This window comes from Puma concolor, chromosome A3, assembly GCF_028749965.1.
Source record: "Puma concolor isolate L17-30 chromosome A3, mPumCon1.1.hap2, whole genome shotgun sequence".
Taxonomy (NCBI): Eukaryota; Metazoa; Chordata; class Mammalia; order Carnivora; family Felidae; genus Puma; species Puma concolor.
Genome location: NC_141669.1, coordinates 52,247,655 through 52,272,302, shown reverse-complemented (window position 1 = coordinate 52,272,302; position 24,648 = coordinate 52,247,655). Strand labels below are relative to the sequence as shown.

The window sequence follows — 24,648 nt, the reverse complement described above, 5'->3', positions numbered from 1 at the left end:
GTGCGGAGCCGGCGGGCCGCGGCCGGGACGGGACGCGGCCGACGACAGAGCCCCGGGCGGGCGCTGGGGCGGCGGCGGCGGCGGCGGCGGCGGCGGGCGGGGTGAGGCGGGGTGGGGTTGGGGGAGGAGGTGAAAACCCGAGCTGGGCTATTGTATCAATTAAGAAAAGGCAATCCGTCCCGGGACGCAGTCTCTCGGCTCTGGAGTTGCTGCTGGGGGAAGAAAGGGGGAAAAAAGAAAGGAAGGCAAAAGGAATGAAAGAGGGGGAAAAGCAGGAGGCAGGATTTCAGGGCTGGTGGTTTTAAAAGCTTCTCTCAATGTGAATTTGAGTCCAAAGCGAGGCGATGCGTGTGTTTATATAGAGGCGGGAGGCTGCGCCGTGGGCGCTCCGCCAGCCCGCCCCCCCACCCCACCCCCACCCTACCCCCACCCCACTCCACCCCCCACACTCCCCCCCCCCCCCCTGCGCTCACAAAGCCGGAGGCGTGGTGAAAGGCCGGCGGCCGGAGCGTGTGAGCGCCCGCCGGCCTCCCGCCCCGCCCCGGCCGCCCGCCGCCCGCCGCCCGCCCGGGACCCACTTGTAGCCGCCGCAGGATCAAACTCAGTTCACCTCTCGCCTCCTCTTCCTTCTCGCCGGCGTCTCGCTGAGCCCGGCACCTACAGACGGACGAGAGGAGACACACACACACACACACACACACACACACACACACACACACACACACACGGTGCGCGCTCGCTTCGTGCCCGCTTGGCTGCTAAGCTACTTCCCTCCCTCTTTTCCTCCCTCCCGGTCCCTGGCCCCCTCCTCCCGCCCCGGGCAGTCCCGTGTGGGCTGTCGCCCCAGTGGCTGAGGTCTCTGCCGGACTGCCCCTCGATGGAGGGCCGCTGAAAGCCCCTGAACCTGTGATCGGGGTCCCAAGCTCCAATCCCGCGGAATCCCGCCGGCTCCTATCTCCCGGGACCCTTCAACGCCCCTGCCAACATTTCTCCTCCCAATTCTCCTTAGCCGGGGTCCCCCATCTCCCATCCGGGCATCCCAAACCTCCGATGCAGAGGTCTCTCCTCCCCCCACCCCCCCGCCCGCACCACGACCCGCATATGTCTCTCATCCCACAAGACGCCAATGTTCCCCTTTCCCCGACCGCGTCCTGGGCTGCTCACGACGCAGCCCTTCCTCTCGGACCCCCTAACTTTATAGTGCCCTCCGCCCCCCGCAGCGTCGGAGGAACCCCCGGGTGCCGATCCGGGTGAGTGTCCCGCGCCGAGGACAAATGCGGCAGCCCCGGCACCCGGCACCCGGAGGCGGGAGGAGTCGGGTACAAACGTTCATTGATACAAATGAGTAAATAAACAAGCTGGGTGAGCGCGGCCACCTTCTCACAGCCGGCCGCAGAGGGCCCGGCGCGCGTGCCTGCGCGAGGTGTGCGTGTGGCCCGGGGCCGCACCTGTGTGTGCGCCTGTGTGTCCTTGGGTCGGCTCGACATCTGTGGAGCTGGGTGGTGTGTCTGCGGGTTCGTGTGTTCTCTGTGGAGCTATATGTGTGTCTGTGCATCCGTCTGTCATCTGGCCTCTCCTCCTGCGTGTCTGTGATACATGGAGCGTGCCAAGCCCGGCATCATCTAGCTAGTGCCTGGCTCGCCCTCTCCCGTAGGTCCTTTCCCCCCACAGCCCCCTCGTCTCTGCCATTCACTCTCGCACTCCCAGAGCAGAAGTCTTGATATCCCACCTTCAGTTTAGGGTGGTGTGTGTGTAAACGAAACTAGACTCCCCTCTTAACACCTCCCCTGCACCCAATACGTGTTCTATTTTAGAGTTCACTTGAAGAAAATGTGTGTGAGCGTCTAAGGTGCGAGCATATGTGCTGTCCCTCCCTGTAAGAGCGCTTCGGAGGTTGAAGTGGCGGCGGAGATTTGAAAGCTAATCTCTGGCTTCTAGAGCTCTGGCATCTCGATTCTCACTCTCTGCCTTGGAACCCCACCTGGTGGACAGTTATGGTACTACAGATTCAGGGGGAAGCAATTCCTGTTCCTCTGGCCCTCAATCTCCCTTCCTAGTGGAAGATCAGCCTTGAAGATCCTGCGTGTAGGCTCCCAGAGGGCTCCTCTCCCACCCTAGTGCCCTCAGGCTTCCACCTCAGATGGCTTGGGGCCCAGATATTCACAAAGCTCCTGTCGGGACACTGTAGCCCCAGAAATACAGAGCTGGGGCACGCCCTCGCAATAGGAAGATTTCACAGGACAGTCAACTGGACTGGGCACCCAGGAGTGGTGAGGCCAGCCCCACCTCGCTCCCCATGTGGGGCTGAAGTTCGGTGAGAATGGGGCTTGGGGAATTGTTGAGACCCCACTATTTTGGAGACCCCTAACAATGTAGCCTGACCCCCAGACACAGCACTGGCCTCAAGGTGGTAAAATGGGCAAGATGACCTTGGGGAACCCACCCGCAGAGGCATCTGTCTCTGAAAGATGGACACACACACACACACACACACACACACACATCTGTGAAACGGTGGACACATAGTCTTACCGAGATACAAAGAGATGCACAGGCAAATGGTGAGCACACACACATATGTAGGAAGGCACACACACTCCGAGAATCATCGTCAACAAATTCACACAACACTCACCTCCCAGCCACCAACTTCAAAAATCCACAAAGGTGGCGGCTTTGCTGGGATCACAGCCCCAGAAGCCATTGTCTTCCCCTTCCCTGCCCATACTCCTGGAGATGGCTTTTGTGCATTTTCATCCTCTCCTCCCATTCAGCAGCAGAGCGGGAGTCAGGAGGGGGCCTGGGGAAGTCATTCCGAGTCCTTTCTGCTCAGGCACCAAGTGGGGTTGCGGGGAATGTCCACAGGGACAGCACAGCCCCACAACAATAGTTGCTGGATTTCCTAATTGGAACCATCCTTGCTGAAATCCCAACAAGCACTTAGGACAAAAGAGAAGAAAGCCACGGTGGTGTGATTTTTTAAGACGTGCCAGAGATGCTGGGGAAGTAGGAATGCTAGGTCTGTGCAGTAGGCTTGCTGGGAGTGGCCAGGACAGAGAAGGGTCAGCAACCATCTTCGCCAGTCAGATTCCATCAGAGGACATTCCTTCATCCACCTCGGATGGACTTCTGACCCTGGCCCCAGACCTCAGTCTGACCCATCATCCTGACCTAAAACAAGCCCCTGAGCCTAATTCCAAATTGACCCTTAATCCTGGTCACAGATTCACCCTGCCCCTGGCCCCAGACTGAACCCCTGTCCTCTCAAACATCACCCAACCCCTCCTTTGGCCGAAGGAATGCGGCTGGCCCCTTGTGGACTGCCCCAAAGGTGGGTCACAGCTCAACCCATGAGGCTCAGGGAGCAAGAGTGGGCTATCAGACAGAATATTTTTCTCATTCTGGCCTGCATATGATCTGCCCTTTCCCCAAAAGCATCCCTCTCCCTCCAGGCTGGCTGGAGGAGTTCACAGGAACTCCTGCAGACTCTCTCCCTGACCCCCATCTACAATCCTTTCCCCAGGGCACATCCAGGGCTCCAGCTATTGCCTGCAGTGCTCTGAAGCTTTGGCTCACAGCTTGTGTCTCATATCCCCGTAGGCCTTCAGGCACCTGGAAATCAGTCAGAAAAGACTGGGGATCAGTCATGGCGATGCTGGTTCAGATGGAGTTCTGCATGGATGAACTTTGCAATGCTTGGCAGAACGGGCGGGGAGAATATGGAGGGCAGGCTGCAGGCACTCTTGGAATATGCAGACAATGGGCAAGACGCAACCTCTACACCTTCTTCCTGGGCTCAGAAACCACCCATTCACAGGGGAAAGTCTGCCCCAAGGCCCGCTCCTCATCAGAGCACAGAGCTCCCCCAGGAGTGTCCAGGACTTTCTATGCCCAAAGGAATGGAGGCATTGTACCTTTCAAATCCCTTTTATATGTGTGCAGTCCCTAAGAGTCCACAAATCTCTTCTGCTCTTTTATTTCACCTCCATGTAGCCCCATGAAATAAAGCTGATTTTAGATATTAGATATATATATTACTTTTCATAGTGATAAGAAAACTGAGGCCCAGGGTGCCCCCCCACCCCGCAATCCCCATTGTGCTGTCCTACTCAGTCCTCCCCCAAGGAAGCACACAGCCCCGTGAGACTTGAGATCCTGTCCTCAGGGCAGCTGCCCCTTTGTTTTAATGTCCATTCTGACCGTTCAAGCTGACAAAAGAGGGAGTTGTCAATTTTACGTTCAATTTTGCATAGTTTGGGCCCGAAGTTTTAGAAACTTACACTTAATTACTTTCTTTTCTCTAAAACTACCTCTGCTTCCTCCAACCAGAGCCAAAAGCTAACAGTGACCAGAGAGCAGAGACCAGGGGGCGGTGGACAGGAAGCAGAGCTGGTATTCAGGGGTCTACAGAGTTTATGCAAAGTCGTCTAGGTCTCCCACTCGGACCATGGTAGTCTAGCCGGAGGGATAAAGCTCAGAATTTCACCTCAGGGGGTTCTGTCTGCTCTTTGCCCCATCCTGTCTTACTGGCAACCAGGAGTCCTGGGAAATCAGCTTTCCACTCCCATCCCCCTCTCCGGGCCTCAGGCTGGTCCTCATTTCATCCTAAGACCTCTTAGTACATGGCTGCCTGTGGCAAGGCCCCTTTCCTGAGAAACCTTTCCTGAGAAACCTGCTCCAGCGGGGCAGCAACCTTCTGTTTCCTGCGTACGAGAGGTCCCACCCCGGGACACCGGCTCCAGCTCAGATATGTTCCTCCACTGCCTCTCCAGAATTGCAGCAGAAACAGCTACTCCAGCGGTGCCCTTTTGGCCCTGGATCCCAACTTGCGGCCCCAGATACTCATCCCCGGGGCCTGTTTGTCCACCTTCTCCCACTCTATGCCCTCCTTCCGGCAAGGCCGGCAGTGCCCCTCCAGTGCCCAGTCCTCAAGGACAGTTTAGAGGACGCTCCCAGACTGTGGCCCGGCTATTTTGAAGGGGGGCGGGAAGCAGAGAACCCTCCTGTCCAGGCTGGTTAGGGGTGGGGAGTCAACCCAGCTCTGCTTGAAAATCACCTCGGTGCCATGAATGCTGCCTTTCTAGAGACCCCGGGGAAGAGAATCCTCGTCCGTCCCCTTTCCTCTCGGTTTCAGAGGCTCTGAGGCTGTTGTTTAGAACACTAACAGACCCCTTCCAAACCACCACCACCTGCCGGAGTCCCACCCGGCCCAGCCACCTCTTTGGAGGCGCCATCCTGCTATTCGTGATGCTGTGGGAGCCGAGCTGATTGTGGACTCCAGTTATTTATTTCTTAAGGGTTTCTCTCTTCTTCTTTGTCCTTTAGTGCGATTGCTCCCATCCCACCCCCAGGTATCCCGTCGTCATTGGCTGTCTAGATTTTTTATTTTATTTTTTAACTTCAGATTTGTTTTACAGATAACGACCCCCATCCAAGGGTCTCTACCTGCCAGTGTCCGATGCAGGCACAGCCCGGCTCCTTACTCCCAACCTCCCAGAGACCACCGGCTAGGAGAGCGCCCCTCACCCACCCTCTTGCCGCCCTGGGAAGGGGAAGCCCTTGGGAAAGAAGTTTGCTGCTTTCTCCTTTCCCTGAATAAGGAACGAGCCTCATCCCAGAAATCTCAGCTTCAGAGACGTGCCCCAGAAGGAATTTTAAAAAGAAATGGAAATACCCCCATCCTCCCCTGTTAGAGCCCCCATACCCAGTCCTTTTCCTTCCGCCCCACACCCAACCCAGAAGAAAGCAACCCAAAAAGGGACTTGCCGATGGAGAGAACGGGGTAGGTACGAGGAACGCAGCTGATAGCTGTGTCCAAATCGGCACTGCCTGGAAAAGTGTAGCCTGCCTGGTGGCGATGGGACACCGGCAGTGCCCCAAGCTGGCTGTGGCTGGCAGGGACACTGCCGCAGCGATGGCGTTCCCTCTGGCCCTGGGAGCCAAGAGCCCTTTATAGCCTGGGACCTGCCCTGGCACCGCCCACTGGGCGGTTGCAACCAGGCCTGCAACTAGGGGAGTCGCTGGGAGCTGGGAGGGCATCCGTCCCAGGACCCCAGGGCCAGGCCCCCACGCACAGTCTCTGGGATTCAACCTCCCCTCCCATCCCAGGCAACTCTATGTCCTGGTATGTGCATGAGACTGTGTGTGTGTGTGTGTGTGTGTGTGTGTGTGTGTGCGTGTGCGTGCGCTCGTGCTTAAACGTCCATTCAAAGACCTCAGATCTCTTTCCCTCAGCCTCTTTCTCTGGCAGTAACAGTTTTTGAAAGGATGGGGAGAGCAGTGTGTTTCTGCTCAGTTTATCAAATTACACTCAGTGACAAAGGACTGAAGTGCATTTTCTTGAAGGCTTGACAATTGGGATCCAGGAAGAGAAAAGAAAGCATGACAGAGAACCCAGAGCTTTTGTGGAAGGTAGAACACCGATATGAAAGGCAGGGGATGTGGTTGGGTGGCTCTCAGTGAATTTGCCTTCATGTGGTTTGGTGTTAAAAACTGCTCCCCCCCACCCTCAACCTAAGCTGCACAAATCCCACGGATCCCAGAAATTGCAAGATTGTTGATTTTTAAAAGGAACACTGTTCATTTTCACATGGGCTGAGTCAGACAAGCTGGAGCGCAGCTTCCTCCCTCCAGGACTCTCCTCCCAGCCCCCCTGCCAGGGAAACCTTCGCTGCTCAGAGAGGCGCAGTGCCCTTTGTAGCCCACCCCACCCCACCCCACCCCCGGCTCAGCCTGTGCAGCCAGCTTCTCTTTAGGGGTCTGGTTAGGAGAGGGACGGGCACGATTTCCTCGCCAAAGTGCTGTCCTGCACCTGAACACTGAGGATGGCTCGATGGAGGATGGACTGTGGAGGCAGCCTCAGGCCCGAAGGAGGGCACATGGGGGCACTGGAACACTTGTTTCCATTCTTTGGGGGCAAAGGGCAGCAACCCAAGGCACCAGACTTGGACGCAGAACAACACGCCTGACAGAAAATACGCCCTCGTCCAGAGCTTGGAGACAGTGCCCGAAACGAGCCCACCCCCTACCCTGCCTTCCCATTCCCGGCTGGCTTTTGTTCAGGAGTCAGACAGCAGGCAGGGAGGCTGACTGACCAGCCACCTTGTCCAGAGAGCTCAGAGAGAGAGAGAGAGCTAATCTGAGAACCTCGCTGGCAGAGCCCTCCACCCCAAAGCACGTCCTCTTGCACGAGCCATGGCTCCTGCTGACTCTCTGCCAGAAGGAGACGGAGAGGCAGAGTGGGGAGGCTGTGTGGTTTGTCCCACTGAGCACCCCCCACTCTCTCCTCACGCTTACACCCACGCCATCCCACCCCAGCTCCGTGCTCACTGGGGTCTCTGCTGCTGCAGCTTTCCTTAGTTTCCTCCCCAGACGCTGATATGGTGGCCGAAGAGAAGAGATGGCCCTGGTCTAACTGTTCTGATGGCCAAGGCTGTTCTAGCCCATGCCTTCGGTCCCTCCAGGCCCTCACTTCGTCCCCGTGCCTGGGCCTGACCACTCGGGAGGTACCGGGAAGTTCCTGGGAGGACTTTGGCCCTCTAACACACTCTGTTCATCAGCGTCCCCCCCAAAACTCTCTGCTTCCTCTTCCAGTCAAGCCTCAGCACCAGGCCCTGGCGTCCCACCTCCTGCAACTAGATGGCCGCCCACATGGAAAATCTCTGCCTTTCTTAGTCCCCCCCCACCCCCACTGGTTTCATTCTTTCCTCGCAATCCTGCTTTCCAGATCCATTCGTTCTTTGTGCTGGCGAATAGGCAGAGGGGCTTAGTAGCTAAGAACAGGGTTCTGGAGTCCATTAGACCTACAGGCACCAAATCTGCTCTGCCGCTTATTCACAGAGCACTCTACTCGCCCCGTGTGAGCCTCGGCCCTTCTCCAGGGGGGCGACTGGGTTAGAAGGGAATGAGAGCGGGGCCAGGGAGACCTATCAGGAGGCTGGGGATAACTCAGGGCATAGTAATAGTTCTAACGATTGTGATAACAATAGCACGGTAGTAATAGGTAACACTTGGTCAAACATTTCCTATGTGCCTGGCACTTTTTTCAGTGCTTCGGATATATTATTTCACTGAATCCTCACAGTGAACCCAGGAAGTGGATACTATTATCCCCCACCTTACAGAGGAGGAATCTGAGGTACCAAGCAGTTCAAAAACTTGCCCAAGTGAACGTTGCTGTATTTTGGGGAGTTAGACTTAATCATTCCTGGAATTCAAACCCTGGGAATTTGGATTAGTCTGAGCTGTTAGCCAGCACACTGAGGACTAAACCTCACTAGTAGCGAGGATAGACAAACGTGGGCAGACTTTAGAAATATTTAGAGTTTCAATCAAAAGGTGGACAGATCTGGCAAGTGACCAGGGGTGGAGGGATGAGGGAGAGGGGCTTAGGATTTCAGGTGACGGTGATCTTATCTACTAAGCTAAGGATCTCCGAAGAAGGGTGAAGCTTGGGGCACAAGATGAGTTTGGTTTTGCCCTGGAAGTTTCCAGGTGATGAAGCATTATTCAAATGGAGCTGTCTGGTGGGCTGTTGGATATGGAATTCTGGGGCACAGAGGAGAGATCTGGACTGGAGAGAGATTTGAACATCATCTGTATTCAGATGCTAATGGAAGACGTGGGGATAGAGGAGGCTACAAAGAACGAGGAGCAGGCCTAGGAGAGAGTCCCAGGGAACACCAGGTACAAGTGGAGGAAAAGGAATCTGGGAACGAGGGACCTGTTTTCTGTGCTCATGACACACGTCCTCGTTAACTTCACTTGAGACTGATAACCTTGTTTCCCTTCAGCACCTGAAATCTCAGGGTTATCGAGAAATGGCCCTTAGCAATTTCAGCCCTACTCAACCTAGGGACACACATCCACACCCGCGCACACCTGCACACACGCATGCACGTGCACACAGAGCTTCTAGACCTAGGGACACCCATTAGTAGGACTTTTTATCCAGCTGCCTTTTTAGGAGTTAATTTTTGTAACTTATAATTGTATATAGAACCATCTATTTCACTGAGGTATTTTGCCACATTACATAGTGACATAACCATTTTAGGGGCACCTCCTAAGTGAGTATGGTCTTGTCTGTCCCCAGGCTGAGACTCCATGCAAGCTGCCTGTCTTTCATCAGGTAGAGACCCCCCGTTGCACTATGCTCTCCCCAGGCCATGGCTTCCTGGAGAACACGACCAGACTTCCTAGCCATCTGCCGTGTGCTCGGGGTTGAGACAGGAAGGGGACCTCTGGAGGAGTGGGGATGACAGCACCCAGTGAGCTCAGAAGAAGGACCACACCCAATAGGTAGTGCTTCTACACAAACCCCGTGTGGGAGTGGGGGGTGGGGAAAGCATGGGAAGAGCAGCAGGCCAATAACAGAGAGGGGTTTGATCTCTCCGCACACTCTCTTCTCCACTGCAGGAGAGCTCAGGTGCCAGAGGAGCAAGCAGGGGTGGCGACTTGGCCCGGAGGCGCCAGGGCCTGGAGGAAGGCAGAAGAGAAGGGTGGAAGACAGGTGAGGGAAGGGGTGGGGGAGGGGGCATGCCCTCCGAGGGGAGGGGGCACTGCCATCAGGGGCAAGAGGCAACGGTGGGGAAGAGACCAGACCCAACCATCCCATGGAGAAGCAAGTGAACAGGGAAGGGTGTCTAATGCTTCCTCTACCGGGTGGGATGCTCACATTCTGATTCTCAATAAGATGCTCTTATTGCACTCACACACGCTCAAGGACATTCGTGTGTCTTTCCTTCACACCACACGTGCCCCACCTGCTTCCCACTCTCCGCACGCCGGGAGAGGGGCTGAACGGTATGGCCTCGCAGCCTCAGGCCTGGCAGGAGGACAACCGTCCGCTATTCTCAGCAGCTTTGTGCCCAGATGAGCAGTGACGGGCTTGGCCTGCAGGGTGAGAGACACCTCACAAGAGCCTGGGCAGAGTGAGGAAGGCCTGCTGGGGATGAGGGCGGGAGTAGGGGTGGGCAGGCTTCTCCCAGGCAGCTGCAGTCACATTAAACGGATCCTGCGTGGGGGCGCCTGGGGGGCTCAGCCAGTAGAGCGTCTGGCTTTGGCTCAGGTCACGATCTCACGGTCCGTGAGTTCAGGCCCGGCATCAGGCTCTCTGCTGTCAGCACAGAGCCTGCTTCAGATCCTCTGTCCCACTCTCTCTCTGCCCCTCCCCTACTTGCTCTCTCCCCTTCTCTCAAAAATAAACAGTTGAGAAAAAACAAAAAAGGATCTTGCGTGGCCCTCTGCCTAAGCAGATATGGGCTCCCAGCTCTGCTCAGCTGCTGAGCTCCCTCCCCCCAGGACCCAGCTCAGATGGGGCCATGGTCAGTTTGGGGGAAGCAAGATTAACTACTGTAAGACAGGGGACCCATCACTGATCCAGAGCTCCATGCTGCAAGAACTTCCACCCTCCTCGTCCTGTGGCTGACTGGTCCCTCCCAGAGCCCCTAAAGCAGCTGCAGCACTTGGGTACAGAGCAACAGCTGGAGGAGAGGACACTGCGCCCACAGAGAGTTGTCTGGAAAGCAGACGTTTGAGTCAGGGGCCCCTCTCTGCCCACCACACGACCAGCCGACGCAACTCAGGCCAAGAGGCGGTGGGCCGAGAGCAAGCCAGGGGGTCGGTTCTACCATCCATAGCTGTAGAGTCTTGGCCAAGTCGCTTCACTGAGCCTCAATTTTTTTTTATACAAATGGGGAGAATGAGTTCTTGCCTTCCTGGGACGTTGGCAGTGTGAGGCTTATGAAAAAAGGTAATCCATGTAAATATTTGACACAGTGGTGGGCTCATAGCAGGGGAAGATTCAAGGTAAGGCTGGGGAAGCTGGAGCTTTGGGGTCTCTCACTTGTACAGGCTCCTTCTGAAAACCTGAGAGTGGCCCCAGCAATTCATACTTTTGCGTTATTTTCTTAAAGAGCGCCCCCCAGATCATACAGGCTTCAGTTCTCATACATCCTGAAAGGACCCGAAAGGTAGCTTTTCCCCTTCTCATTCCATCTCATTCTCAATCCTCTCCAAGTATATTCCATGCACAGGAGGAGACTTGCCCCGTCTGGCCAACAGAGCCAAAATGAGCCCTGGGCAAAGTGTCATCCAGATGGAAGGCCGGGGTGAAATCAGCTTTCCCAAGCAGGCTGCCCTAGGTCCCACTGCTGAACTGGGCTTGGTGCCTGCTCCTTGCCATGCTCCACTCACAGCAGCGGGCCCGACCCAGGGATCTGGTCAAATGAATTCCCTGCGCTCTCAGAAGTTGTAGCCGACTCTGGGCACTGTGTCCCAGTCTGGCAGGGGCTTTGCTCCAAAAATTATGAACCCCTAGAGGAGCTAGTTGTAGGGCTGTGCTAGGCAACACAGGGGCTCAGGAATGGACCTTCAGGAAAACAAAAGCAACTTGGCTGGCTTCTCCATTAGCACCCGTTTCCCTAAGGAGCCTTGGAGGGAATGGGGACACAGGGCTCCCTCCTCAGTGTCTGGGAGATGGATGGGGCTGATTTTTTCCACGATTCCTCCCCATAAATCTGATTTGGCCCCTCATCCGTCTAGGCCAGTGTCCATGGAGGTGTGTGGTAGTGATGAATGGGCTGCCTGACTAATGTGACTGGGGTGGCAGGGACTTGGGGAGGGGCCCCGCTCTGATGGATGGTCCTCATGAGGGCATATTGCATTAGACACCCATAATGCAATCAGCAGGGCCATTACGATACCAATTTGTTGCTCCTCCTCACCAGGGTGGGGCAGTGGAGCTGGAAGATTAAGGAGGATGTCAGGACTTTAGAGACATGGCGGGGGGGGGGGGGGGGGGGGGCGGATTTTGGGCGGGGGCAAGATTTCCCTGTTGAGGGCTATTGCTAGAGGAATGAGATGAAGCCAAAGAAAGTGTAAGCTGGAAAGGGAAGAGAGAGGAAGTGAGGCCCAGAGAGGAAGTGTGACCTGTCCAAGGTCACTTCTGGAACCTGAGGGAAGAGCTGGAATTGGCACTTGAGTCTCCTATTCTCTGTGCCCAGGGAGGCAGGGATGAACGCGGGAACGCGACTGGGAGAGGAGAGACCCGTCACCGGCGTCTATGCGGCTGGCAACCTTCACACACTTCCAGAGAGGTACTGAAATGAGCAAAGCCCATGACTGCCCCCGTGAAAACAAGAGGTGGTCTATTGTGGCATCCTCCACCGGCCCTAGATACAGCCCTTACTTACCACCTACACACGTAACCTGTGATCTGGGTCTTTCTCCTGTCATTTTAAAGTAGTCTCCTGAACACTACACCATCTCCAGTCCTTCCTTACCTTCTAGGTCACCAGAAGGGAACCTTTGAAACAGAATGTTTCTCCTTGCTGTCAGCAGCTCCCTGTTGCCCTCATGATGGGGCCCAGGCTGCCTCTCTGACTCCAGCCTCCCTCCCAGCCTCAGCCCTGGGCTCCCTCCACTCAGCCAGCCCCTGCCATTCCATAGGCATTCATGCTTCCAGGTCCTTTATTTGGACCTCACGGGCGGGAAACAAGCCGTACGCTTCAGTTCTTGGGTTTTTCCGTCAGTACAGGCTTCACTCCTATTTCCTCCCCCCAGCCCTACTTTGGATCCCCCATTTCACCCCCAGACTCACACTCCCATGTTGGTATACACCCTTGGCGAACTATCCGTTATCTTTGAAAATAATGCTATCTTGTGTAAGTAATTTTAACTTACATAAACGATCTTGCACTACAAGTCTGGTTTGGGATTTTTAAAAAAGTGAATGCGACTTTTGAGGTCGATTTATGTTGCGTTATTTCTATCTTGTGACTCCTGACTGTGGCAATGCATGTGTAAAATACGTATTTACCATATTTACTGCATTTTACTCTAGTAACAGACACCTAGACTTCCTCCAACGCTTTATTACCACAAACGTTGTTCACTGGATGCCATTTTGTCTGGGTGTTTGACCAAGAATGAGCTTGCGAGGTCCGAGAGAGACTGCACTAGTCCACGCTCGTTGGCAGTTCGCAAAGACGCCTGGTTGCCCTCATCGTCAACAGCCCTGGCCTTACTCCACTTCCTAATTCTGCCAGTCTAATAGATGCGAAGTGATCTAAGTCTTTACATATGCCAGTTACCACTACTTTGAATATCCTTCCTTTTCTATATTCCCTTCAATGTGCTTCTGCTTCACATATTTTCCTTTCATTGGCTGGTAAACTCCCACTTATCTTTTAAAACCCAATTCAAATATCATATTCTTTGTGGAGTTTTCTAGTTTGTCACCCCTTCCCTGGTGCTCCAGAACGTTCTGTACATCCCATCTGAGCACTGATTGTATCCTTGTAATCCTTCCTCTCTTTCTTATTAAGGCAGATATGGTCCCTGCCTCTTGGAACTGTGGGGGAGGAGGAGGTAGGAGGAGAGACAAAGAGTGAGGTGGGTTGTGTTGGTGTGAACTGGGACATCAGGAATTTTATTGATGGATTAAAAGGACATCAGGTACAGAAACTGGGCATTCTTCCTCTTCATAGCCCCCGTGTCTACATTCGCAGTAAGTGTTTTTCTGAATGAATCCCCTCATGTATTCCAAGACCTCACTCCCTTCCATCGCAAGCAACTTTATTCTGGCCATTTCTAAATGTTTCTTCCCTTCCGCCCAGAACCAAACCAATATCTCTCTTAGCTTGAAAAGGCTTTCCCTTAATGCCACTGAACTCTAGGCTGACACCTCATAAAGGATGCAATTAAAGAGCGTGACTGGGGTGCCTGGGTGGCTCAGTCAGTTAAGTGCCTGACTTCTGATTACGGCTCAGGTCATGATCTCACAGTTGTAAGGTCAAGCCCCATGTCAAGCCCACGGTCGGACTCCACACTGGGCATGAAGCTTGCTTGGGATTCTCTCTCTTCCTCTTCCTCTGCCCCTCCCGTGCTCTAAATACATAAATACATAAATAAATAAACATGACTGTTAGAATCAAAAGACTGAAGAACTCAGACTTTCTGGGCCTCTAGTCACTGATCTGTAGATTGGAGATGGGCCAGTTGTGAGGTTACATTTACCATTTGGCGGCACACTGTGCCTAATCTCTTTCCTTCATCAAGCTTCTAAAAGATACCTTCTTCAAGTGTCTAAAACAGAATTCTTCACCTTCTTTCAAACCTACCCTCCCCTGGAAACTAACAACTTTATTTCTGGCAACTCTGTCAGTTTTGCTAGTAAACCAGATGTCATTAGCTTGACATCTCCCATGTCCCTGGATGTTAGTTAACCAAAAGTCAATTGATTTACCTTCCGTGTTGATTCTTGAATCCACCCCTCATCTCCATCCCCACTGCCATCTTCCTCAGAGTAGGGGAATCTTCAGGATGGGAAGAGTTTGTTTAGAGATGATCTCTGGTTATAACTTATTTTCTCAAGTTACTTCCCACCCTTACTGTTTCTCTCTCACCTACACTCACTTATAGGAACTGCAAACTATCAATGACGAGCACTCTAGGTACCTACCCCTGCCCCAGATGAAGATAATTTTATAAGTTATGCCAAAGAACAGATAACCCTTGATACACCAGAGCAGAGAATAAAGATAAGATTTCTCAAAAAAATTCTTTCTGTGTACCAACACAGAACCTTTTGAAGGCAGTACAAAAGCAGTGTTGGCACAGACAAGTCTTACTTATATTTATACAAAAATCCTGATCAAATGCTACTAAATAAAATTCAGAAGTTCATCAAAATAATAAGACATCATAACCAGGTGGGGTTGGACTCAATGAATCAAAAGATATTTCAACATTAGAACTTGCTATATTAATAGATAAAGGAAAGACTGATCACTTTAGTGTATGCTGGAACAAAAGCATTTAATATGGGGCGCCTGGGTGGCGCAGTCGGTTAAGCGTCCGACTTTAACCAGGTCACGATCTCACGGTCCGTGAGTTCGAGCCCCGCGTCGGGCTCTGGGCTGATGGCTCAGAGCCTGGAGCCTGTTTCTGATTCTGTGTCTCCCTCTCTCTCTGCCCCTCGCCCGTTCATGCTCTGTCTCTCTCTGTCCCAAAAATAAATAAACGTTGAAAAAAAAAATTAAAAAAAAAAAAGCATTTAATAAAATTCAACACTAATTTCTTATAAAAGCTTGCAATAAGCTAAGAATAGAAGAAACTTTAACCTCATGGTTCACAACTAAACATTAGAAGCACTTCAATTCAAGCAAGGAAAGGGACCAATCCTAACCATGACCTCTGTTATTCCACACTGTGTGACTGTCTTAGCTAATTAAATTTTTTTAAAAAGTCAGAAATGCAAGGGAAAAATCAAAAGTATGGATCTTAACAAAACAAATGAACAAACAAAGAAAAAAGAGGCAAAAAGACAAATACAGAGAACGAACTGGTGGCTGGCAGAAGGGATATGGGAAGGATGGGTAAAATAGATAAAGGAGATTAAGAGTACCTTTTTGTGAAGAGCATGGAGACATGTATACATGGAGACATGTATATTGGAGACAATATAGTGTTAAATCACTATATTGTACACCTGAAACTAATGTAACACTGTGTGTTACTTGAATCAAAAAATAAACCAGTAATAGTATAAATATAAATATAAATATAAATATAAATATAAATATAAATATGAGATAGCTCTTGAACAACTTCCTTGATTTCTTTCACAATTATTAAAGTTTTGGGCCTTTCTCTTCCTTTCTGGGTCAACTTTAGCAATATATACTTTTCTGGAACCATCAGCCATCCTTAGGTTTATGGATTTATTTCCATAAAATTTACTTATATTTCAGTTATTTTTTAAAACTGCTCTTAAAATTTCCTCAAGTCTGTGGTTATTTCCATTTTCTGATTCTTAATTTTGTCCAGGAATCAGGAAAGTATTTATAATTTCTTACATTCTTTTTCCTTGATTAGGTTTGCTTAGTGATTTACCTATTTCATCCCCCCGCCAATAAATAGCTTTTTGATTTAGAAAGGAATAGGACATTGTCATTATTACAGCTATTAGGACTGCCTACAATATCTCAGGGAATCAACTAAAAACCTATTAGATCTATAAAAAGCATGTAATAACTTGCTCAGATACATGACAAACATATAATCAACAGCTTTCTTATATGTTAGCATTAATAAATTTGAAAATATAATTTAAAATATATAATGAATAATGTGAATATTCATGTGAATTTACATGAATAATGCGAATACTGTGAATTCATGAATAATGTAAGATTTCTGGGAAGAAAGCATAAAACTTTATGAAAGACATAAAAGAAGACCTAAATAGAGACTTACCATGTTGGGATGTCAGTTTCTCCAAAATTGGATAAACTCAATGTAATCACAATCAAAATCCCATGGGATTTTATAAATGAAATTTCACAAATTAATTCTAAAGCTCATCTGTGATAATAAACATACAAGAATAGCCAAGACATTTCTGAAAATGATCAATGATGGGAGACTTTCCATACTAGATATCAGAACATATTTTAAGATATCAAAAATTAAAATAGTCTCCTATTAGCACAGAAACAGACAAATACACAAGTAGGATATGGAGTCTAGAAAGAGACTCATGCATTGCAAATCAGTGAGGAAAGGACTGACTACTAATAATAGGTGTTTAGGACTTTCAGATGGCCATTTGAGAGAAAAAAAGTTTAAAGCTGAATCTCATATAATCCCCAAATAAAATCCAGATAGACTAAATACCTAAATGTAAAACAAAACTAAAATATTTTTATAATCTGGGGGTTGATGATGGCTGGGAAAGCCTTTCTAACCAAGAAACAAAACTCAGATGCTTAAAGGAAAGGACTGACAATTCAACTGCATTACATTTCAAAATTCTGTATGATCAAAGCTAGTACAACCAATTAACAATAGGTGAATGGGAAGTTATGGGTTAGCAATTCTGAAACTGTATAGTGGGCCTGAATGAATACGTAAATGGCTGGTAGATGGTGGGAGCCAGGTTCTTATCATTGGAGAGAAGGAAAGGTTAGAATTGTCCCTGTGGTACTGGATTAGAGTTTGAAACATCTGTATAAACTCATATATATATATATATATATATATATATATAATGTACATACATCATATATTATACACACAAACACACACACCATACACACACAGAGAGATGTATAGATACAGAAACAAATATAGATATGTGTGTGCACACGGGTTATTATATAATAAAGTATCTAGCTCTGTCTGCTGAGAGCCCATAAACAGCACCCTAGTAGCAATGAGCACACTAAGCACCCAGATCTTGGTTTCTAAATATCATTTTACCATAAAAGGAGCTAGAGCTCCATGAAGAATTAGTTAATTCTAGAACTGGAACAGGAAAAGTACAAGATAAGCCTGGAGCATCTTGTAGTTCCATAAATCAAGGAAATGTTCAAATAAATGAGACAATGGAGGTTTTTCAAAGGTAGCCAGGAACCAACATGAAAGAGCATTACAATGGCCAAAACTGAGCAAAGAAATAGATAACATGGTGTTGAATTATAACCCAAAGTATAAAATAAATACAGAAGTCCCAAGGATAGACATATAGATTTGAGAGTGGGATAAAAAACTAAGAGTTCAGAGGCGCCTGGGTGGCTCAGTCGGTTAAGCGTCAGACTTCGGCTCAGGTCATGACTTCATGTTCCTGAGTTCTGTCTGTGCTGAGCCAGCACAGAGCCCACTCCAGATCCTCTGTCTCCCTTTCTGTCTACCTCCTCTCCTTGCATGCTCTCTCTCTCTCAAAAAGAAAGAAAGAAAGAGAGATAGAAGAAAGAAAGTAAGAAAGAAAGAAAGAAAGAAAGAAAGAAAGAAAGAAAAGCATTTAAAAAATAAGAAAATAGCCTAAAATAGGTGCAAAAACATGTGCATGAGTCCATACCGAGATAAATAAATGATTTAAGTAAATTGAGGAGCCAAAGCTTTCCTATGCAAGAATTCCAAATAATTTATGTAGATACATTTTCTAGGAAGTAAATCTTAACTCCCGCCCCTCCCTGTCACATCTCAGTGGGCTGCAATTAGTGACTTGCTTCTTCTTTTTTTTTAAATGGTTTTATTCATTTTTGAGAGGCAGACAGAGCGCGAGCAGTGGAAGGGCAGAGAGAGAGGGAGACACAGAATCCAAAGCAGGCTCCAGGCTCTGAGCTGTCAGCACAGAGCCTGACGCGGGGCTCGAACTCGAACCATGAGATCATGACCTAATCCAGAGACTGACGCTTAACTGACAGAGCCACCCAGGCGCCCCAGTGACTTGCTTCTACTAGCTAGAGTAGGGAAAGGGATAAAGAGTCACTTTACAGTGGAGAAACCTGGCAGATGCTGTTACACCCAAGTATTCAAAGTTCACGTCACTAGTGATGTCATGTAACTTCTGATATATAATGAGGATGTTTCACCTCTGTGGCATTCTTTCAAAAAACCTAGAATCCCTGTCTATTCAAGAGAAAAATATCAGATAAATGCAAATTGGAGGACATTCCATAAAATGCCTAACCAAGACTTTTCAAAACTGTTAAGGTCATGAAAAGTAAAGAAAGACAGAAAAACTGTCAAAGACCAAAGGAAACTAAGGAGCTATAGCAACTAAGTGCACCATGGTATCCTAGATTGAATCCCAGAACAGAAAAGCTGGTGATAACCCACTGAAATCTGAGTTTAGTTCATACTAATGTACCAATGTTGGTTTTTAACATTTTCACAAATGTATGTGGTGATATAAGATGTTAACAGCAGAGGAAACTGGGTGAGGGCTGTAGAACTCTGGATCAATTTGCAACTTCTCCATAAACCTAACATTATTTCAAAATAAAAAGCTTATTTAAAAAACTAAGTGAAAGACTAGGAGAAAATATTTGTTCATCTGTAACAAACAAATACATAATTTGCATCGCGTGGCTCAGTGGGTCAGGGATATTGTGACAGACCCACTACCCTGACAACATTCATTTCCCTCTGATTCACAGCTGACAGGACTCGGATTGGCTCAGATCCCTTGTCTCCTGCCCCTAACCCAGCTCCATTTATCTTCTCATTCATACGTACCATTGGTTCTTTCCATACAATTTAATCAGCATATTTTATGCAAGAGAAACTCTTTTAGGCACTCAGGATAAAACTGCGAACAAAACACTGTTTTCATGGAGCTTACAGGGAAAAAACCATAGCTGATCTAAACCAAATGTGATCATTTTCCTCCCTTTGGCTCTGATTGGTTTGGGGGGTGGTCATGTGGTTCAATTCTGCCCAATAAGATGTAAGAGGTTGTAATGTAAGGAGATCATTTAAAATAGTAATTCAAGTTCAAATAATTTTGAGAACATTTTACATAATTTTAGGGAAGCAACTCTAAATCTACAGAAAGGTGGAAAGAAATCAGGGTCTCCTAAGGAAGGAACAGAACAGGTTTGGCCCACACAGGCCTTTATCTCTTTGCCTTTCCTTCTTCCTCCTGTTCCTTTCCTCCCGCCTGAAGGTGGATGTAATGCCTGCAGGTGACGCAGCTGTCCTGTGCCTGTGAAATGCTCAGCATGCTAAGCACGACAGAATAGAAAGACAAAAAATGCCTGGGTCTCTGCTGTTCGGCTGCTCTAGTCCTGTACGCTTGTGCTTCACCATCCAGAATTCTTAGGATTGGGAATATTATGTAGAGTACAAATCTATGTATTTGTAAAAACATCTCAAAGTTTTGAGATATTCATTTCAGATTGAGAAAAAGAGATTAGATTTTGGCGCACCTGGGTGGCTCGGTTGAGTGTCTGACTTTAGCTCAGGTCGTGATCTCGCAGTTAGTGAGTTCGAGACCCACATCCGGCTTGCTGCTGTCAGAGCAGAGCCCACTTAGGATCTTCTGTCCCCCTCTCACTGCCCCTCCCCCGCTTGTGTTCTCTCACAGATAAATAAACATTAAAAAAAAGAGAGATTAGACTTTACAGATGAATCAAAAGGCTACTGTGTATCCTGGGGGAACCTCATCCCCCCCGCCACTCACTCTGCAGAGATGGCTACCACACTGATTTGGTGTCTGTCATTCTCATGCATGTTTTCAAACTTGAAGTTCTACCATGCTGTCACCATTCTGCCACTTGCATTTTTATTCAAGAAAATTAAAAAAGTTTGTTCGTGTTGGCACATGTAGTTGTAGTTCATTTTAACTGCTATATGGTCTCTATTAGATGAATATATCACAATGAATCTATTCTCCATTGGTGGACATCTAGGTTATTTCTTTTACTTATTTATTTCTTTTTTTATGTTTATGTATTTTGAGAGACAGGAAACAAGCGGAGAGGGGCAGAGAGAAGGGGGACAAAGGATCCTAAGCAGGCTCTGTGCTGACAGCAGAACCGGAAATAGGGCTCAAACTCACAAACCGCGAGATCATGACCTGAGCTGAAGTCAGATGCTCAATCAACTGAGCCACCCAGGCGCCCCACATTTCGCTTATTTCTAATCTTTCATCATTATAAACAATACTAGACGGTACAGTCTTAAACATGTCTTCTGGTGGCTAGGTTTCTCTAGGGAATGTTCTCAGAAGCAGAGTTTCTGAGTCTTAGGATATGCACATCTTTAACTTTACCACACACACACCCACAATACCTTGTTCAAAACTGTTGGAGCCAAATGTGCTTCATAATAAGAACTGTTTGGATCTTAGAAGGGCAGTATGGTACATGTGCCGTGTATCAGACCCTAGCAGGGCTTGGGAGAAGTATTCCATAAGCAAATATATTACTTTTTCTGTGCTGAAAAGTAAAAATATCCACATTAAGTGTGATAAAGACCATAAATAGCCTCCCATCAAGTTAGGTTTTGCCACCAAATATGTTAAGGAAGAGCTTCCAGTTTTCAGGGGTTTTTTGTTTTTTGTTTCTTGATTTCTGAATTGCAGATAAGGGGTTTGAATCTGCAGCACAAAACTGCTTTAGAAAGTAGTTGTATTAAGAATATATCTTTCCACCACCGTTTCTCCCTCTCCTCATCAACATTGGTTAATATCAGACTGCAGGACTTTGCCAATCTGATAGATGTTCATACCTTACTTCTTTAAGTAAAACAAACCAGAAAATGTAGAATATGGAAGGAGAGATCTCACTTACAACAGTAATGAAAACACTAAACATCCGTGGTTGTACTAAATAAGAAATGTGAAGATTCCAAATGCAGAAAATGTTAAAACTGTTAGAGGAATCTAGATGTGATGAGTAAACGGACAGATATTTTTCACAAATGCATCGACAATGTTATACAGATGCTATTTATCTGCAAATTATTCTATAAATTCAATGCAATTCCAACCAAAATCACAATAGAACTTTTAAAACTTGAAAAAGAGAATTATAAAATTACCCTGGAAGAATAATTATCCAAATATTCGGGAACAATCTGAAAGAGAAAAGCATGACGTAGGAAGGGATTAGTAGGTATTAAAACAGACTAAAAAGATATGGTAATTAAAACAATATGGTAATGGCTCAGAAATAGAAATGATCATGGAACAGTAAATAAAGTCCAGAAATAGGCCCAAGAATAAATGGGAATTTAATATATGATAAAGATGATATTGACAAATTAATCAGTGATTCTGTGGGACAACTGGTCAGCCAATCAGCCATTTGGTGTGGGGGTTTGGGGGGCTGGGGGGAGGAAAGCTGGGTCACTGCCACATTCTCCTATTGGAGGGAGTGTAAATTGGGGATTTTCAAGAGTAACACACAATTTCTATTAAGATTTGTAATACTAACGACCTTTAACCAATCAATTCCACTCCTGAAATTTTATACTATGCAAGAAGGCAAGGATGTATACAAGAGTCTTGCGATATTACTCACAATAGTGAAACACTGGAAACATCCCAGATATTCACCAACTCAGAATTAAATAAACCCCAGGTACATCCATGCAATGGAAGTATTCATGGGCTTCAGAAAGGAAGAAATCCCATTATATTGCCATGAAAGATGTTTAAGATACGTTAAGTGGGAAAGAAACCCGCAATATAAAATACCAGGATTCAATTTTTTTGGTGAAAAAAGTATCTACATATTCAGATGATCTGAAAGAACATCACCATACTGTTAACAGTGATTCTATGTGGGAAATGGGATTAGGGCTCAGTATTTAGACACCCACATCCACATCCACACATGCACGGACACACTCCTTCACCACCACCACCACCACCACCAGGAGCACACCCTGCCTGTTTCTCACCTGACGCGGTCTGTTTTCAACCTGTTCCTTACTCCACAGCATACCAAGAGTGGGGTAGTACATGGCTGTAGAGAATTTTAAAACCATAACAAAACTGACCAAAAGCTAGTTTGCTTTTTATTCTCAATCCCCTTCCAAACCAGTGTGGGCCACAAGATATTCCTCCCAGCAGGGAGTGCTGCTTTCCCAGCCACACCCCCCTCGGTAGTAACTGTCCCCACTGCGGGTGTGACTCATTTGGTCAGGAGTGCCCAGGTGCCATTTGCTGGGCAAGGTGCTGCAGAGGATTCAGACAGGCATGCCAAGTCATTTCTGCCTCCGAAGAGCTCATTGTCGAGTCGGAGCATCAGACAAGCTCACGGTTCCTAGAAATCATCGGTGTCCCTAGGGCTCAGCTTCCTGCCCCCATGACCTGCCTCCCCATAGCAGCCTCTCCTCCTGCTGCTCAAATGGGGGTCTATCCTCACTCCTCCCCACCTGATGCCTTCATGCTGCCCTGCACCTGACGCCTGTTTCTCCTCAGACTTCAGAAAAAAAGGAATCTGAGTTTTTGATCTTCCTTCTCCCGTGCCCATCTTTGCCTCCCTTCACCTCCAAGGTCCAGATCATCACTTAATCCTTCACGTTGCTCCTGAGATTGACAGCCCGAAAGCCCCTTCCCTAAAACCTTGGAGACATATCTGGGAAGAAAGAGTGAAATGGTTGCTCAGAACTGGCTACCTGAAAAGCCTTGAGCTGGGCAGAGGCCGCTTTCCTGGGCCCGAGGAAGTGGTGTTTCCCTAGCAGGCTTCTCTGGAGAAGAGGTTCACTGGAGAGGGCAAGGACTTACTCCATCAGCTTTAAAAATGAGCACTCCATGGAATAGAAAGAAAGAAAAGCCATCCACCCGGCTTAACCTGAGCCTTGTAACAGAGAGGGGAGTGTGTAGGGAGAACAAGAGGGAGATCTAATTAATTACCCTTAGAAGCAAAGGTAAAAGTTGAAGATTACGAGACCCATTTACAGGAGGAAATAGACCCATCATTGAGCCTAGAGAATGGAAGGATTGTTTAGGGCCAGAAAAGCGTCTCAATGTTCAGATTCCATTCCTTTTCTGGAGCTTTGGAGAGAGGAAGGTCATAGCTTGGGCCTGGAAGATAACACTAAGCAGTGGGTTCAGACTGGGAGGGGGCCTGTTCTCTTGGGTCTAGTTCTGGGCCCACATCCTGGCCCCACCCTGAGGGAACAGGAGCTTCAATCCTCTCTGGGAGTTGATGTGGGCTGGCTGGTGATGGGGAGCCCCCCCGTGAGAGAGGCCCCTCCATTACCATCACAACGGCTGATGTCACAGACCCCACAAAGCAGCTGGGGCCCCAAGTGCAGGGTAACCCTAACCCCAGCAGTGATTGAAACAGATAGAGGGGTGGCTCTCCCGCACAATGCCCAGGCCCCCACTCCTCTCCTCCTCCTCCTTGCACTTCCTCAAGAGCTTTTGTCTTCTGGTCCCCTGGGCTGTGAGGCTCTCTCATTCCCGGCACACACTGCCCGTTAAATTCAAAACTGAGGCCTCCGGGGAAAGGGTCTGGCACTTTCTCTCCCTCCCCTTATCTCCCGCTAGCTGTTCCCCATCCTCACCTGCCTGGTCCGCAGATAAGCCTAGCTGTGAGCAAAGGGGCATGCTGGTGCCTGCTTCACATCTGTCCCAGGGTCCCCACCTCACACCCCACCCTGGACACCCCACCAGGGCTGCTCCCTCTCTGGATAAGGTCTGGGGCGGTGGAACCATGCATCAGTCAGTGCTCGGAAGCTATAGGAAATGTTCTGAGGTGAGTCAGGTTCAGTTTGGCTTTGAGGGTCCGCATATCTATACTGGACTCTCCCCAACCAGCTGGGAGGCTCCGTATTCTCAGAAGTGCAAGGTCCTCATGCCGACCTCAGTTACCATAACCTGGCTGAGTAGAAAAAGCCAGGAGTGGCTGTACCGGTTTTTAGGTATGACCTGAGGTTCACATGGGGGCTCCTGGAAAAGGTAGGAGGCAGAACTGAAGGTCTTGAAAAATCTTCCAGAATTCTATGAGGCAGGGAGAGGAGGCTCAGGGCGTCTGGCTTTCCCTCAGGAGATTTGGTTATCATTCAGTATTTTAGTCCCGAATCTTTCTTTGACAGTGATGAGAGCCACGCGCTTTCTATCCAGAAAAAAATGGGTGAACGCAAGCTGGTACCCACACACGTGCACATACGTGTATACTCACACACATACACATATTCCACGGGTTCATGAACCCCTGGTTAAGAACTCCTGAATTCTAGTACCAAGTGTAAACTTTGGCACCAAAGAGAGAGCGGAGAACGTTCTAAGTGGTGGTGAGGGGGCAGATTCTAGCTGCAGAACTGGCTGTACCCTGAGTCACAGTTGGCTGATTCGAAGGGCTTGCACCCATTTTGTGTACAGGAGCTCCGGAGGCCTCATTA

General features: G+C 48.7%; 1 long non-coding RNA gene across 1 annotated transcript; it reads right to left on the bottom strand.

The window, feature by feature from the left end:
- Positions 1 to 63: 63 nt before the first annotated feature.
- LOC147582442 (uncharacterized) lies at positions 64 to 6,617 on the bottom strand. The gene is made up of 3 exons (XR_015249114.1): positions 5,767 to 6,617; positions 579 to 657; positions 64 to 212 (listed from the first exon to the last, which is right to left on the bottom strand). It is a non-coding gene; the product is annotated as an uncharacterized LOC147582442 (long non-coding RNA).
- Between the last annotated feature and the right edge of the window lie 18,031 nt (positions 6,618 to 24,648).